The sequence below is a fragment of the Amblyomma maculatum genome, chromosome 5 (genome assembly GCF_055883805.1).
Source record: "Amblyomma maculatum isolate TAMU_Amacu chromosome 5, ASM5588380v1, whole genome shotgun sequence".
NCBI classification, from domain to species: Eukaryota; Metazoa; Arthropoda; class Arachnida; order Ixodida; family Ixodidae; genus Amblyomma; species Amblyomma maculatum.
In genome coordinates this window covers 93,670,172-93,685,846 of record NC_139348.1, presented here as the reverse complement: position 1 = coordinate 93,685,846, position 15,675 = coordinate 93,670,172, and the positions used below count along the sequence as shown (strand labels likewise).

The 15,675-nt window shown below is 45.9% G+C and overlaps 1 long non-coding RNA gene across 1 annotated transcript; it reads right to left on the bottom strand.

Annotated features, from left to right (window-relative positions):
- Positions 1 to 333: 333 nt before the first annotated feature.
- Positions 334 to 3,507, bottom strand: LOC146188725 (uncharacterized). Its single transcript, XR_014707582.1, has 2 exons — positions 2,965 to 3,507; positions 334 to 467 (listed from the first exon to the last, which is right to left on the bottom strand). It is a non-coding gene; the product is annotated as an uncharacterized LOC146188725 (long non-coding RNA).
- Between the last annotated feature and the right edge of the window lie 12,168 nt (positions 3,508 to 15,675).

Genomic DNA, 15,675 nt, shown 5'->3' with positions numbered 1-15,675 from the left:
GCCCACACATCTCTTGATGAGATATTAAATGATATTCTGTAGATATGTAGCCAACATCTTTTTAGGGATCAGAGCAATTGCTGAAAAGTGCCAAAGAAGATAATTGTTTATCCAAGGTAAAAATTTCCTACTGGTTTCTTGCGGGGATCCTACTAGTTCCAGTAGTACAGGTTTATAAACACATTCCCCATAGCCACTGGAATCGGTAGCGGCTGGGTCTCCCTGCAGAAGGTCGGTTGGGTGCATTGGTTCTGGTGGGCCTGTTGACCTATGAAAATCTTGGTGCAGCAGCTGCCTAGGACCGCACTATCAAAATGAAGACAAGGGCAAAGGTTTCATAAGTATGAATCATACTTTATTATTTTCCATGTCTACAAAAGTTCTGCAATCTGCGTGGACACTTTTGTCTTGCTGTGTGGTACTGCTGCAGGTGTTCCAGCTTCAATCAGATGTTGCAATGAAGTTAGCTGCACAGCAAGATTTTTTTTCAGAAAAACATACAGCACCACACTACTTTAATTTGAATATCAACAATTTGGAAAGCAGCCATTCAAGAACAATGCATTTGGATTACGTTTGTGTACTTGCATCGCCAAGGGCTTAGATTACTTCCAACCAAAGCCATCATCTCAGCTTTTAGACATTAGTTGATGGCATGGTACCCTGCCAATTTAACAGTCAAACCATTCCATATGTGACACACCACAAATTGTTAGTGTTGTGCTTCGCATGCTATACAGCTGCTTACAGTGCGATCAATCATGTTTCTGTCTAGTTTGAGCTTTTTCAGAATCAGTGCGTGGCGAGCCTGTGTATGCATTTGGACCAGAATATGAGAGTGAAAGTGTGTGCAATGACAACTGGTGCATGTGGAGAATATGCACTTCATGTGTTATATGTAGACTATGCGAGACAAGTGCAATCCACTGTGCGCGTGGTCTTCTCTATAACTCGAACCAATTCACTGCACTACAACATTGTCATCAACCATTTGTATCCTCATTCTCCTTTTATTTCCCTTTTCTCCCTTCTCTAGTGTGGAGCAGCACGCTAGGGTCATATTGCTGCTGGCTGAACTCTCCACCTTTCTTTTCGTTGAATTATTTTCATCGCTATCTTGCTTATTCACTGTGCTTTGGGCCTCCTTGCAAACACAAATGTGGCTATTTGCAATTCAAAGTAGGTTCTTTGATGGCTGCATGGCTGCCCAGTGTCATTTGTAGAACTGAAGTCACATCTGCCACTTTTTCCTGCCGAAAAGTTGAAGGCATTTGTCAGTAAAACAAACTGCTTCTGCATAAATGGTTTACAATGTATTGCTTGCCGTGCATTTACTAAACAGCAAAGGCATTCTTTTACCTAAATTTAGAAGTGTATTTTAGTTTTGTTTAGTATAGTGTCCCAAATTGACTTAGGCTTTGCAGGATTCTGTAGTGTAGGTCTCCGGCTCATTTTTGACCAATGATTTTTTTTTAACATGCACTGACATCACACAGTAAATGGGTGCCTTACATTTTTCTCTATCAAAACATGGTCACTATGGCTGGGATCGAACTCAGGTCCCTCAAATTTAAATGCCTAAAACTGGTTGTTTCATACTATCTCCTAGACGACTTTCATCGGGGTAGCCTTGTAGTGCCTAATTTACTATAGCCACAAGTCCTTGTAGTACCTAATTTACTATAAACACACTTGTGGCACATGATGATGACATTAACAAGCGTTTCTTTGAAATGTTGGATTGCTAGCTGACCAGTGTGCAAACCATAAGGGAGTGATGTCAAAATACTGTGGTTCTCCCCTCTTCAAGTGTTGCTATAATTTGTGAGCTTAATCCTTTAATTTTGTAGCAATGATTCCTTCTTCAAAAAGATTGGTAGGCATAATGGTGCATGTACAACATGTCACCTAATTCAGAAGCTTTTGAAGCGGCTGTAAGATAGTTTGGAATTCAAGTTAGCCAAGGTCACTTTGAGATGTATACAAGGAATAAACAGTTGTTGTGAAAACCAGCACTTAATAATTATTTGACTCAATATTGAACTGCACCATTCTGCGTAAGCATGTTATGGGGTGCCCACAACTTCAAAAATAAACACTGTTGTTTCTTCTTGCCATGACACTTGAGCAGAATACCAATCACATACATAAAGAGTTACAAAAAACAAATTACACAGCATGCTATGCCACTGCCTCTGCTTAACAGGTGCAGTTAAGTTAGCTATTGCGCTCAACAAATGCCTATTCAACACAGTGCTCTCAAACAAGCGTGAGTACTTTAAGAGGGTGGAAATTCTGGCTGGTTGGTGCATGATCTGTGGCTAAAAACAGCGCTAACACGAGACGAAGCAGACGAAACAGCGTCGTGTCCCCTCTGCTTCGTCTCGTGTCAGCGCTGTTTTTAGCCACAGAAGCGTGAGTACTTGGTTATCGAGTTCACCTAATATCCCACTACTTTCAGAATCAATAGTTTGACGTCGCCAGATTATGCATGGGCTTCAGAAAAGGGCGGTTGCCGCTATGACCAGGGCGCCGTAATCATGCGTGCGTTCACAAAACGAGAGCATGTTTTCATTTCAAGGATTATTACCGCTAATTTCAGAAAACTGGCTTCGCTGTTCCAGCATGTTGCCATATGAAACATTTCCGCATTTAAATGCCGGAAACTGGAAAAAGAAAGAAAAAAAAAACAATCCTGAGTGAAAACAGCTGCTCACAAGGTAGCATAAAATGAGAGACGGCCTTTGAGATGTAATTTAGCATCGATAGTAGTCTGCATTAGCCCTTGGGTAGGCCAGTAGCTTTAGCATCCTTAGCGAAGACCCCCGAGCAGCGATGCAGCATCACAGCAAATGTTGCACAAATACACCACGTAACCAAGTTTTTTTTTTTATCTCTTTTTTCCCCCCCTTTCCCCCCCCCATATTCCAGCGGTACTTATCTAAATATTGCAGTGCTACTAACCAAGGCACTTTCAACGATTAGTGGCTCCAAGGCATAAGGCGAGCTCCAACGGCGCTGCGCAGCTTTCTTGGAATCGACACACTTGCACATCCAGCACCAGCACAGTCGGCATCCAGCATGTTTAGGCAGCAAAAGTTCAGCAGTCGTGGCTGCACAAAATCGCTTGCTGTCAGAGTCAAACACCAGACTTCGAGATGACGGCCAAGACACTTGTTTCGAACTGCAAACATCACAGTATCCAGCATCCAAATGGCACGGCTTGGGCCACTGCATTTATAAAGCCTCAAAACTGCGGCCGCAGCACCCCATAAGCCACAGGCACTACCACTAAGCCATGGTAGAAGGATACGCGTTTGTCTGGTTAACCAACGCCCCAATGCCAGCGTCGGCGAAGCAACGGCGCGAGCGTGTGCGCCGCCATCTTCCTTTGGCATAAAAAAAAAATAAAAACAAGCAAAAAACAACTTAAAGGAAGTGACGTCGTGTCACGTGCTTGTGCGTCAGAGCGTCGTCTGCTCGAGTGCTCCTACGGGATATGGTTTGTCAATACGCGTCCGGGACTCCAGCGGCTGCCGCTGCTATCCGCACGCGTCACGAGGGCCCGTTGGGCCTCTAGTCCAGTGCTGGATAGGGCAGCCTCCCACCCCTAAATTGTTGGCACTGCGTTCGGATCATCTGGAGGACTGTGTGGGCAGGTCCACACCATGTGATGCAGGCCTGCCTTCTGCCCGCAATATTTGCATTTGGGGTCGCAGAACCCGGGGTGTATTGTGTTTAAACGGGCTGGTGTGTTATATGTATCTGTCTGTGGGCGTCGCCATCTAACTTCCTCCGCTTTGGAGAGCCCCTTGGCAGGGGGTGGATATTTTCTGCGAGAGCGTCTGCAGTGCTGTAAGCTCTCTGCATACGTCGCCAGAGGGCTGGGATACGGGGGAGTGGAGGATGGAGGGTTCGAGTCTCGGGGGGGGGGGGGGGGGAGAGCTCGGGAAGCGGCATGGGCGCACTCGTTCCCTTCCACGTCTTGATGTCCCGGTGTCCTGACGATGCATTTGTCTTGTTCTGGGTGTCCATAACATTTCAATATTCTGGCAGCCTGGAGACATATTCGTCCTTTGATGTAGTTGCGGTAGGCAGCCATAGAGTCTGTTATTATATAGGCGCAGGTGGTATGCGTGGCAGCTACAGCAATGGTCACCTCCTCCGCCATTTCTATATTGTCATCACACACGGTGAGGGCATCAAGCAGTTGTTGTTGGTGAATGACAACCGCTACAATGTACCCCGCTTCTGACTTCGCTGAGTCTACGTGTTAGGATTCAGTGTCTGTACCGTACTTCTCCTGGATGTATTTGGCCCGCGCCTTCCGGCGCCTTTGGTGGAAGAGAGGATGCATATTTCGGGGTAGGGGATTGGCTATGAACGAGTCTGACCACTCGGGCGATATAGCCGGTTTTTGTACGAGTAAGCTTGCGAGCTAGTCAGGCTAAGGTCCATAAGAACGGCCTGTCCCGTGCAGGTTGCCGCTAGTCGATAATTCTGGGTTTCGCGTTGGGCAGCAAGGTGTTCTTTGGCTGTATTGAGCACACTTAATTGCAAAAGGCGTTCTGTGGAAGTGCTTTAAGGCAGGCTTTTTAACTGCGTTACGTATAATGACGTCAATTTGCTTCGTCTCCTGTTTTGAGGTGCACTCTGCTCAAAAACGCCAGTCTGCAGCTTGCGCGTATGATAGCCAGGGTCACTACCAACCACAGGGGTATGCTCGAACAACACACCCTGCACGTGGTTCAAGCATTCATCAATAACAGAATAAGAAAATTAACCTTTTTTCAGTAACGCAGCCCCCTTGCGGCCGAAAGGCGAAGTGCGTTTGACGGGACGGACTACCCTTATTTTCCAAGCAGTAATGGAGTCCAGGGCGGCGCCTAGCGTAGGCACACACGTGAGGCGCCTTTCCCTTCCTATAAATAAATCAGTTTTTTTTTTAAAGCCAGTGGAGTGGGTGTGAAGCATAGGAAGGGTGGCAGTTCCTGGTCCTACGGGGCTGGGACGGTTGGTTAATGCCGCTTCCGGCGGGGTCTAGCCAGCCGCCGATTTTTCAGTTGTAGGCCGTCATTGCACCCGCCATTGCTTCGGTGGTGGACGACGGCTGTTTCTGCGGTGAGCGTCTTTCTCTCCCTCCTCTTTTTTCTTTCTTCCCTGGATCGAATCTGGGCCTCGGCGACCACTTTTCGATGGAGGCAGAAAGCATGGCGCTCGTGTGCTGAGCGATGTCAGTGCACGTTAAAGAACCCCAGGTGGTCGAAATTTCCGGAGTCCTCCACTACGGCGTCTGATAGCCTGAGTCGCTTTGGGACGTTAAATGCCTTAAACCAAACCAAACCATTTTCTCTTCTGTCCACACGAGGCAGCAGAGGTGGCTCAGCTACAGAGCCAGTAGCAGGCCCGTGCATTTTCTTTTCCTTCTTCCTACAGCCACAACAGGCAGTGGAGGTGGCTCAGCTCAGTCAGTGGAGGTGGCTCAGCTCAGTCAGTAGCAGGCCTGTGGATTTTAACGCGGTAGCGTTAAGGAGCTCGTGTCGCAGAAAAGCCGGTGTCGTCGGCGTCCAGTGAGCGATAAATCCCGGCATGCACTTCATAAATAAAAAACAAGTTCGAAGATGGGCTGGGTGGGAATCGAAACAGGGTCTCTGGAGTGTGAGACGGAGACGCTACCACTCAGCCACGAGTTTTTTTTTCTTTATTGCATGTTTTGAGTTCACATCAATTCAAAAAAGATCCACAATAATAGTAAAACTCGCAACAACCAGACTTCGGCTGTCACGAAAGGTTTAAAATTTTTTGAGGACAGCCAGTTCATCGAGCACACTGATCCAGTCAGGTGGATCAGAAAGCACCCGATACGTTTCTCTAAGGAGCAGCACACTCTCGATAAAGTTCTCGCGTACAGAACGCGTGTTGACATTTGCATGTTGCACTTGCATCCTTGTTTTCCACAGGCTGTGGAGGCCCAAGACCATGACTAAATCCAAAGGAATACCCTCACTCTCGACTGGAAGGAACCGTATGCCATACGGATCTAACGGAAGGTCTTTCTCTAGTGTTCTCTGGAGAACATCCCAGTGAAAGACTGGGTCCCAGCAATCCAGAAAGACGTGCTCGATTGTCTCTGGTTTTTTGCAAAGGAGACAGTCTGTTGTCCAGGGAACGAATAAGCCTCTTTCATGTAACCAGGTTTTAACAGGTAATGTGTTGGAATGTAGCTTAAAGAAGAACGTTTTAACTGAAGGCCTAACTGGCATCTTTTTCACACGCTTTAAGACATCCTGTCCGGGGCCTCCACGATGTGGTGCACGGTAAATCGGCAACGGTATCATCACATCCAGAAGATCTTTGTACAGCTTCTTCTTACACACTTTGCTCAAGTATTCCATTGAAAAACGCGCATGCAACATTCTGAAAGACAAGACAACTTCGCGCATGTACCCTTTTAAAGCGCCACTCATATTCTCACCAGAACAGACAACGTATTCTGGAAGCATTTTACACAGTCGTACTTGCATGACCGTCCTCAAGAATTTGTCGTTTTGATCACGAAGGAAAAAAAAACGCGAGACAACCTGTAGCAAAAAAAGATGCACAAGGCTCAAGCCCCCCGCCTTAACAGGAAGGAAGAGGTTGGTTCTGCTGCACTTTTCCCATGTTGATGCCCACATGAAAACGGCAAAGACACGATGAATTTATCTTTGCCAAAAGGAAAACATTGCACACATAAGTTCTCACGCGCTTATGTGTGCAATGTTTTCCTTGTGGCAAAGATATGGTACGTAATGAATGTGCTTTCGGCGACGCGTGTTAGCACTCAGCCACGAGTTCGATGCTTGAAAGCGGTACAAAAGCGCTTCTAGTGAATGCGGTGTTGCCTTAGAAACATGCCGTAGAACGTTATACTTCAGTGTATATCGGTAATTATGAGCATGTTACTTACAGAAGTCGCAGTTACACGAGTAGCGAAGTACGTTTCCGCTACATTTCTTCTGCGGTCTGCGCACATGCAGAGCCATCTTGCGGCAAACACAGAAGAACCCCTCCTTGCAATGTGCGGCGCTGCCCCGACACTTGGCGCGCCACTCGCCCCTGACGTTTCGCCGTGCACCCTCACGGGTTGTAGAATCAAGCGTCTTTCCTTTCTTTAGATCACTATCTTCGCTCACCCGCTTCTCCCCTTCGGGCCGCGCGGGTACCGGTGCGAGGATGCCCCAATACCCTTGCGTTTAGTAAGTTTTCTCGACGAGGTGCAATAACGCTATCGCGTTCCACTCTTGAAGGCGAAGCTTAAGCGTCCTCCAAATTTTCTTTACCTTCTTGCTACAGCCACAACAGAAACAGCTACAGAACCAGTAGCAGGTCCGTGCATTTTAAGGCAAAAGCCTTTAATGGCTCGTGCTGTCGTGGACAAAGTTTTTCCCGCTTTTTAGGCGTTCTGATTGGCCGAGGCGGGATGCGTCCCCGCCATCTGCAATGCCATACTTGAACACGCGCTTTGTGAAAGGTGGCGGTTCCTGGCCCTACGGGGCTGGTACTGGTAGGTCAGCGCCGCTTGCGGCGGGGGCTAGCCTGCCACCGAATTTTGCGGCGGCTGTCGCGTGGCGTTCCTTGGCGCGCGTTCAAGTGTGGGATTGCAGATGACAGGAATGCTAGACAAGAAGGATCCTCAGGGTTTCAATAATATATTTGGTTCACAGGAAGGGAAAGGTGCAGTATCTGTCACACTTGCGTGGACACATGAATAATAATAATAATAATAATAATAATAATAATAATAATAATAATAATAATAATAATAATAATAATAATAATAATAATAATAATAATAATAATAATAATAATAATAATAATAATAATAATAATTGGTTCACAGGAAGGGAAAGACGCAGTATATGTCACAATTGCTCTGTGGACACCTGAGCCGCGCCGTAATGGAAGGGAGGAAGGTGGGAGTGAAAGTGGAAAGAGTGAAAGGGAGCCGTGGTGGAGGGCTACGGGGTAATTTCGACCACCTGGGGGATCTTTAACGTGCGCAGACATCGCACACACAGACGCCACTTCGCTTCGTCTCTATCTAAACGCAGCCGCCGTGGTCGGGTTCGAACCCGGGAACTCCGGCACAATGGTCAGGCGTCTTACCACTGCACCACCCCGGCAGGGCTGGACACCTGAACCGCTCCGCCTTTCACTATTTTAGTCGCTAAAGTTCCTCGTAAATTTAACGCGGTAGCGTTAAGGGCTCCGTGTCGCAGAAAAGTCGGTGTCGTCGTCGGCGGCCGTCGTCCCGCGTCGTCCGGCGTTGGCCGTGAGCGAAAAGCCCAGAAGCATTATTAAATAAAAACGAGTAGGAAAAATTGCCGACCTGAGGAATCGAACGTGGGCCTCCGGGGTGCGAGACGAGCACGCTAACCACTCCACCACGTCAGCTAGACTATTTGAAATGGACATCATCATCATCAGCCTGACTATACCCACTGCAGGGTGAAGGCCTCTCTTATATTTCTCCACTTAACCCGGTTCCGTGCTAGCTGCCTCCACTTGACCCCTGCGAACTTCTTAATCTTATCCGCCCACCTAACTTTCTGCCGCCCCCCTTCTACGCTTTCCTTCCCTTGGAATCCAGTTTGTTACCCTAAGCGACCATCGGTTATCCTCTCTTCGCAATACATGTCCTGCCTATGCTCATTTCATCTTCTTAATTTCCACTAGAATGTCTGTAACTTCAGTTATTTCTCTGACCCACTCTGCACGCTTCGTATCTCTTAATGTTACCCCTACTATTTTTCGTTCCATAGCCCTCTGGGTTGTCCTCAACTTAAGTAGAACTCTCTTGGTTAGCCTCCACGTTTCAGCCCCATAGGCGAGTACAGGTAATATGACTGTTATATACTTTCCTCTTTAGCGATGCGGGTAAGCTGCTAGTCATAATCTGTGAGTGCTTGCCAAATGCGCTTAATCCCAATCTTATTCTTCTTATTATTTCCTTTTCATGGTCCGGATCTGTGGTTACTACCTGTCCTAAGTAGACATGTTCGCCTACTACTTCCAGTACTTCGCTACCTAATGTAAACTGCTGTTCCTTCCCGAGGCTGTTGAACATTACCTTAGTCTTCTGCATATTGATTTTCAAGTCTACGTATCTACTTGTCCTGTCTAGGTCACCAATCATTATTTGCAGTTCATCCCCCGAGTTGCTAAGCAAGGCGATGTCATCAGCAAATCGCAGATTACTCCATCTACCCTTATCCCTAACTGCTCCCATTCCAAGTCTCTGAATACTTCCTCTAAGCAAGCTGTGAATAGTACTGGGGAGATTGTGTCTCCTTGCCAAACATCTTTCTTTATGGGAATTTTGTTACTTACATTATGCAGAATTATGGTTGCTGTGCAGCCACTAATATATCTTCCAGCTCTTTCACGTACGGCTCGTCTACCCCCTGATTTCGCAATTCCTGCATCACCGTCGAGGTTTCAACTGAGTTAATTGCTTTTTCGTAATCAATGAATGCTATGTATAAGGGCTGGTTATATTCCGAGCATTTTTCTCTCACCTGATTGATGGTATGGATATGATCGATAGTAGAGTACCGTTTCCGAAAACCTGCTTGATCCTTTGCTTGATTGCAGTCTAAGGTTGACCTGATTTTATTAGCGATTACCTTAGTAAATACCTTATACGTAACAGACAGTAAGCTGATTGGTCTGTAATATTTAAGGTCCTTAGAGACCCCTTTCTTATGAATGGGGATAATGTTTGCATTCTTCCATGGTTCCGGTACCGTCGATGACACCAGGCACTGCGTATACAGGGTGGCCAGTTTTTCTAACACGATATCCCCCGCGTCCTTCAGCAAATCTGCAGTTATTTGATCCTATCCAGCTGATTTCCCCCCTTTCATAGTTTCTAATGCTTTCTTGACCTCGTCCTTCGTCATTGGTGGAACGTCTGACTGTTTTCTCTACCGCTAATCTAGTTACGGTCCTGACTTCTTTGGATAATGTAGGGGTCTGTATAGAACTGCTCCGCTACTTTGACTATCTTGTCCATATTCGTGATGACGTTGCCCGCCTTGTCCCTTATCGCATACATCTGGTTTTTGCCTATGCCCAATTTCTTCTTTACCGTGTTAAGGCTTCTCCCGTTCTTTACAGCATGCTCAATTTTTTCCATGTTATACTTCCTTTTATCGGCCACCTTGCGCTTATTGGTTTGCTTTGATATCTCGGCCAATTCAATCGGGTCTGTTGGATTGGAAGCTTTCATACACTGGCGTTTCTTAATCAAATCTTTCGTCTCCTTAGACAGCTTACCGGTATCCTCTAACTATCCTACGGCCTACTTCTACCGCACATTCAGTAATGATATCTCTGAAATTATTGTTCATTGCTTCTAGGGTTATGTCGCCATCCTCGTTTAGAGCTGAATATCTATTCTGTAGCGAGATCCTGAATTCTTCTGCCCACCCCCTCACCGCTAATTCGTTGATGAGTTTCTTTCTTACTAATTTGTTGCGTTCCTTCTTCAGATTTAGGCTACTTCGGGACCTCACCATCCTGGGGTCACTGCAATGCACTTTTCCGATTACCTCTACATTTTGCATAATGGCGGGGGTTGAACACATTATGAAGTCAATTTCATTTTTAATGTCTCCGTTAGGACTTTTCCATGTCCATTTCCGGTTCTTCAGTTTGCTGAAGAAGGTATTCATCGTTCTTAGGTTATTGCTCTCTGCAAACTCAACTAGTAACTCCCCCCTACGATTCCTAGAACCAGTGCCATAGTGACCTACTGCCTGGTCCCCTTGCCTCCTTTTTCCCAACCTTGGCATTGAAGTCGCCAACTAGTACATTATACTGCGTCTTTACCCATACAAAAATGGTCTATGTACTTCAATGGAAAAGTTTATGGTCAGCTATATCTATCTACGGACTTTTATAGTCGGCTATAAAGTGCCATTGAAATATTTATAGGCAGCTATAAAAAATTCTATACCACTTTGTCTATAGCTTCTGGACCATACAAAATCTCTTTAGCTAACTATAGAAAACCATATGTCCATGAAGCTATAGACTTTTAGTCATAGAGTTATCTTTAGCTGTCTATAAAAATTTGAATGGCTCTAAAGCTACAGACTGCAAGCCATAGAATCAGTTTCAGAAAGCTATAGAAAAGTTTATGCTCCTGGAGCTATAGAATATTAGTAATACCGATATCTTTAGATGTCTATAGAAATCTGAATGCCTCTAAAGCTACAGACTACAAGTCATAAAAGCAGCTTTAGCTGGTTATAGAAAAGTGTATGTTCCTGAAGCTATAGACTATTTGTCATACAGTTATCTTTAGCTGTCTATAGAAATTTAAATGGCTCTAAAGCTGCAGACTGATAGCCATATAAGCTGCTTTAGCTGGCTGTAGAAAAATGTATGCTCCTGAAGCTGTAGACTAGTAGTCATACAGTTATCTTTAGCTGTCTATAGAAATGTCAATGCCTCTAAAGCTACAAACTGCAAGTCATATATGCTGCTTTAACTGGCTATAGAAAAGTGCATGCTCTCGAAGCTATAGACTAGGAGCCATACAGTTATCTTTAGCCGTCTATAGAAATGTCAATGCTTCTAAAGCTACAGACTGCAAGTCATATAACCTGTTTTAGCTGGCTATAGAATATTGTATATACCAAAAGCTATAGACCAGTAGGCGTACACCCTTATATGAAACTACATATGTCGTCGGTTCGAATCCCTCGCGCGACTTGTAGTCAAGCTTGATTAAGAGTTGTGTGCTGTATGCAATGAGAAACCGTATGCCATCAAGTACAACGCTGTACGACAAAAAGATTACGGCACAATCTTGTTATAACTGGTGGGAGCACTGTCGCCGCATGGAAGTACGCCTGCAGTGAGTACCTCCGATCCATGATGGTTTTAGTCGTGGGGACTGCTGGCCAATTTTCAGTTATTTATTCATCGAATTGAAAATAAAACCGAAGATATAGAGCATGACACACATGCACATACACACTTGCGCATACACAAACACGCACGCACATACACGCGCGCGTGTGAATTTTCTATAGCTGACCATAGAAAATGCGAAAGACTGCAAATACTTAAATTAGGACACCAGAATGAGTCCATAGGTTGGGGACTTCTATAGCAGACTATAGCTTTTTGGGCCGAATATCTGTAGCCAACGATACACAGGATTTTCTATAGCTGGCCGTAAACGTTTGTATGCGACCATAGGACTCTACTGGGCAATCCGAAATACAGGAAATCATATCAACCGGGAACATATCAACGAGATTATACTGTATTTGTTCTCAGCCTGCTGTAGTCTTAGTTGAAGAAGAAGGCGGGAAAATGACAGCTGGGTCAGTTGACCTTTTCTCAGTGCTGTGCTGCACACAGAGATAAGAAAGGGCATGTGAGTCAAATGAAACGCGCAAATCTCTCAGCTGGCGGTTCGTTTACAGAAACACGCGCACAGGTGATCACAGGCACCATTATAAATATTGGTTGTACATTTCACTTAAATCGTCTTTCAATCACACAATTGAATTCGATTTTGCCATTGCTTTCTTGCCCTGTTGTTACTTGGGTTCTGCTGAGGGGATGGATAGGGGCATAAGGTGGTGGGTAGAGAGAGAGAGAGAAAGGGAGAGAAGGCAGAGAGGTTAACCAGGAAAGCTTCCGGTTTGCTACCCTGCACTGGGGAAGGAGAATGAGGAGTTTAAAGGAGAAAGATAGAAGAGATTTTCTGGGGGCAGCTGTAGGTGGGTGCGTGGGCTGTAGGCTTGTATGTTGACGATGCATCTTTACCACTTACGAGCACAGAGGCACATGCGCAAGTGAAGATGCATTGAACATGCATGCAGAGGTAGAGAGAAGCGAGAGACGAAGAGCTAACGAAAGTCATAGTATCCTTTCTTGCCAATCCGTCTCCCATATTGGGCTTGTGTACCGTATTTTAGAAGCAGATTTATTCATTCAAGAGAGAACGAATAGTCTGGTGCAAAGTAGCTGGACTGCTCCATCATGATGGATTAGATGGCGTCTTAATCAGTGAGCCAGCGGCAGCTGTTAAGAGGTGTACATGTCTCCATGAAGTGCCGCATTACGCATAAACACTTAGTATGGGCACCAGATCACCAGGGCATCCCAGAGAACGAGAGCGCACACGCCTCAGCCCGAGCATTTCTGCCCCGGGCACCCAATACGGGTCTCGTGGAACTTCCTACCCACAGTGTAGGAATAATTACACCGTGCTCCCACCCCATTGCTAACCTACACTGAAATACATCAGCACTTAAGATTATCTCGCCGGGTCTACCCTCCACCGGCAAAGACACTAGACAAAGGGGAGGAGGTACACCTCCGCAAGCTACAGACCAACACTTTTTAACAAGTCACGAAGACGACAGGCAATAGATGCAGTCATTTGACTCACAATGCAAATTCTGCAGGGAGAAGGCGGACCTGTATCATATGGTGTGGCCATGCCAGCGAAATCAGACTGTCACTATTAATAACGCAGGAGGGGTGGGAGGCAGCTTTAACCAGCTCGGACGCAAGGGGCAAAAAGAACTCATCGAAAGAGCGAGGACTGCAGCCTACGTCAATGAGGTTCCGGACTGAGGACTCCAACTACCGCTACAAACTCCGGAACATTGTCAATAAAATATTTTTACCACCACCATCTGTGAGATGCGATTTCTGCATCTATTCTACGTTGTGTTTCCTTAAACGGGTCAAACACTGTTATTAATGCATCTAATTGTTTTGCACAACGCAAGTTCGCTGTGTAAAGTATTCAATTCCACAACGGGTTTGATTGAAATACGGCAGCAAATGTTTATTGACAATTTTTGAATCTTGCATTCCCCTCTTTTTACGTAGTTCGGTGCTGAAGACCATGACCAGCATGTGCGAAGCTAATTGATGTATAAAACGCAAAAGTGATGTATAAAAAAAACTGGCGATGGCTTACCTCAGATAGGCCAGGATATACATAGTGAAAGCTATGATAGCTTTTATTAGCATTGGTTTGCCTGTACCGATCAGATTTGAATATTCTCATTGCCGATGCGCTGGCAGCCAGCCGAATGGTCTTTACGGTCATGTCTCATGTCTTGTGCCTTGGGATTCGTAACGACGTTCTTGTTCTTTCTGTAGGGGTTCGGCATCAGCTCGAAGTACGTGCCACTTCATGTCTTGACGTCGCCGCTTGGAGAGGCGCCAAGTCATTGTTACGCTGACGGGCTTCCTCACGCCAAGCAATGACTTCGGGGTCATCCGAAGGAGCGTATCGCAGCTGGCAAAGGTGCCGCGAGCAGTACATGCGCTCACCATGAATGTCTTCACGTATGAAGCACCTACTCCGATGGCTTTTATACGTAAGCTGCGCAGCCAGGCGCAACTGCGAAATAATTGTGGAATGGCGCAACTGGTCGCCATGGTAACGACGCATGCTGGCAGTGAAGCGTGATGTCGCACGTCAGGAAACATGAAGAAAGGAAAAATTAGGAGGGAGCATGACGTCATGCGGCTAACCTCCGCAAGTCTAAGTGCCGATGAAGCCGCTCGTTCCCCCTTTTTTTCGCTCTTAGAGTCAGTTCCTATGTTTTGATGTCGGTATGTTCTAGTGCGCGCGTCTGCCTTTATTCTAGAGCACTGTACCCTAGTGAAAGCCCTAGTAGTCTCGACGGCTCGCCGCCAGGGCAGGCGCTGACTTCGCGCGGCGTAACTTCAGCTACGGTAGCTTAGGTTCCCTATACCAGCCTCCTGCGATTACTATGAAATGACCTAAGTGCCGCATCAAATTCAATACATCCTCTAAAGACCCTGCGTGCAACGTATTGCACATTCAGATTTTTGCGCTCCGTAAAAAAAATTGGCTGAAAACGAAACCGAAACAGTCTCCCCAAGCTACGGCAGAACCTGGTGGCGCCATCTGTTGATGTTTCATGCAACTGCAGACACGAGGTGGCGCTCACGGTAACAAACAAAAATGGCAACTTTTAGCTTGGAGGTTTTCTACCGACGCCGCCAAGGTAAATCGTTTTTATGTGTTTAAAACTGCTGTGATAATCTTGAATATCGTTTTGCGAAGTCATGAGACACTAAGGTGTCATTCACTACCGCAATTTGTGCCTTCACCTTTCTGTTTTCTTCTTTGTGTTGCTCGTAAACTTGATGTGCAACAGGTTGCACGTCAGGACAATGTTGACTTTTTGATTACATCTGACGGAACCAATTATTTGGTTTTCTCGCTTTCTGTATTGAAATTAGGGGTCTATATGTTGCAAATAAATAATATAAAATTTCTTTAGATGCCGCCGACGCTTCTGCCCTTGAAATTCTTGAGAGGATTGCGGCAAATGGGGACAATTCCGACCTGGATTTGTTAGACTCTGAAGATCCCCCGGATGGTGCAGAAGCGAATGAGCAGTGCGACCGAATTTTAGGTGAAATTTCATGGATGTCGTTCGTTTTAAAATTTAACTGCACCCCACTTCTGTTCCCTTATGGCATTTCTTATATATTTATTGCAGATGAAGAGCAGCAGGATTGCCACTATGATTCGGAAACCGATGTCCATGACGACGATAATGGTGTTTGCAGCCCAGTCATGCCTTCTCGCGAAAGGTGGCCTCGGAAGCAGAT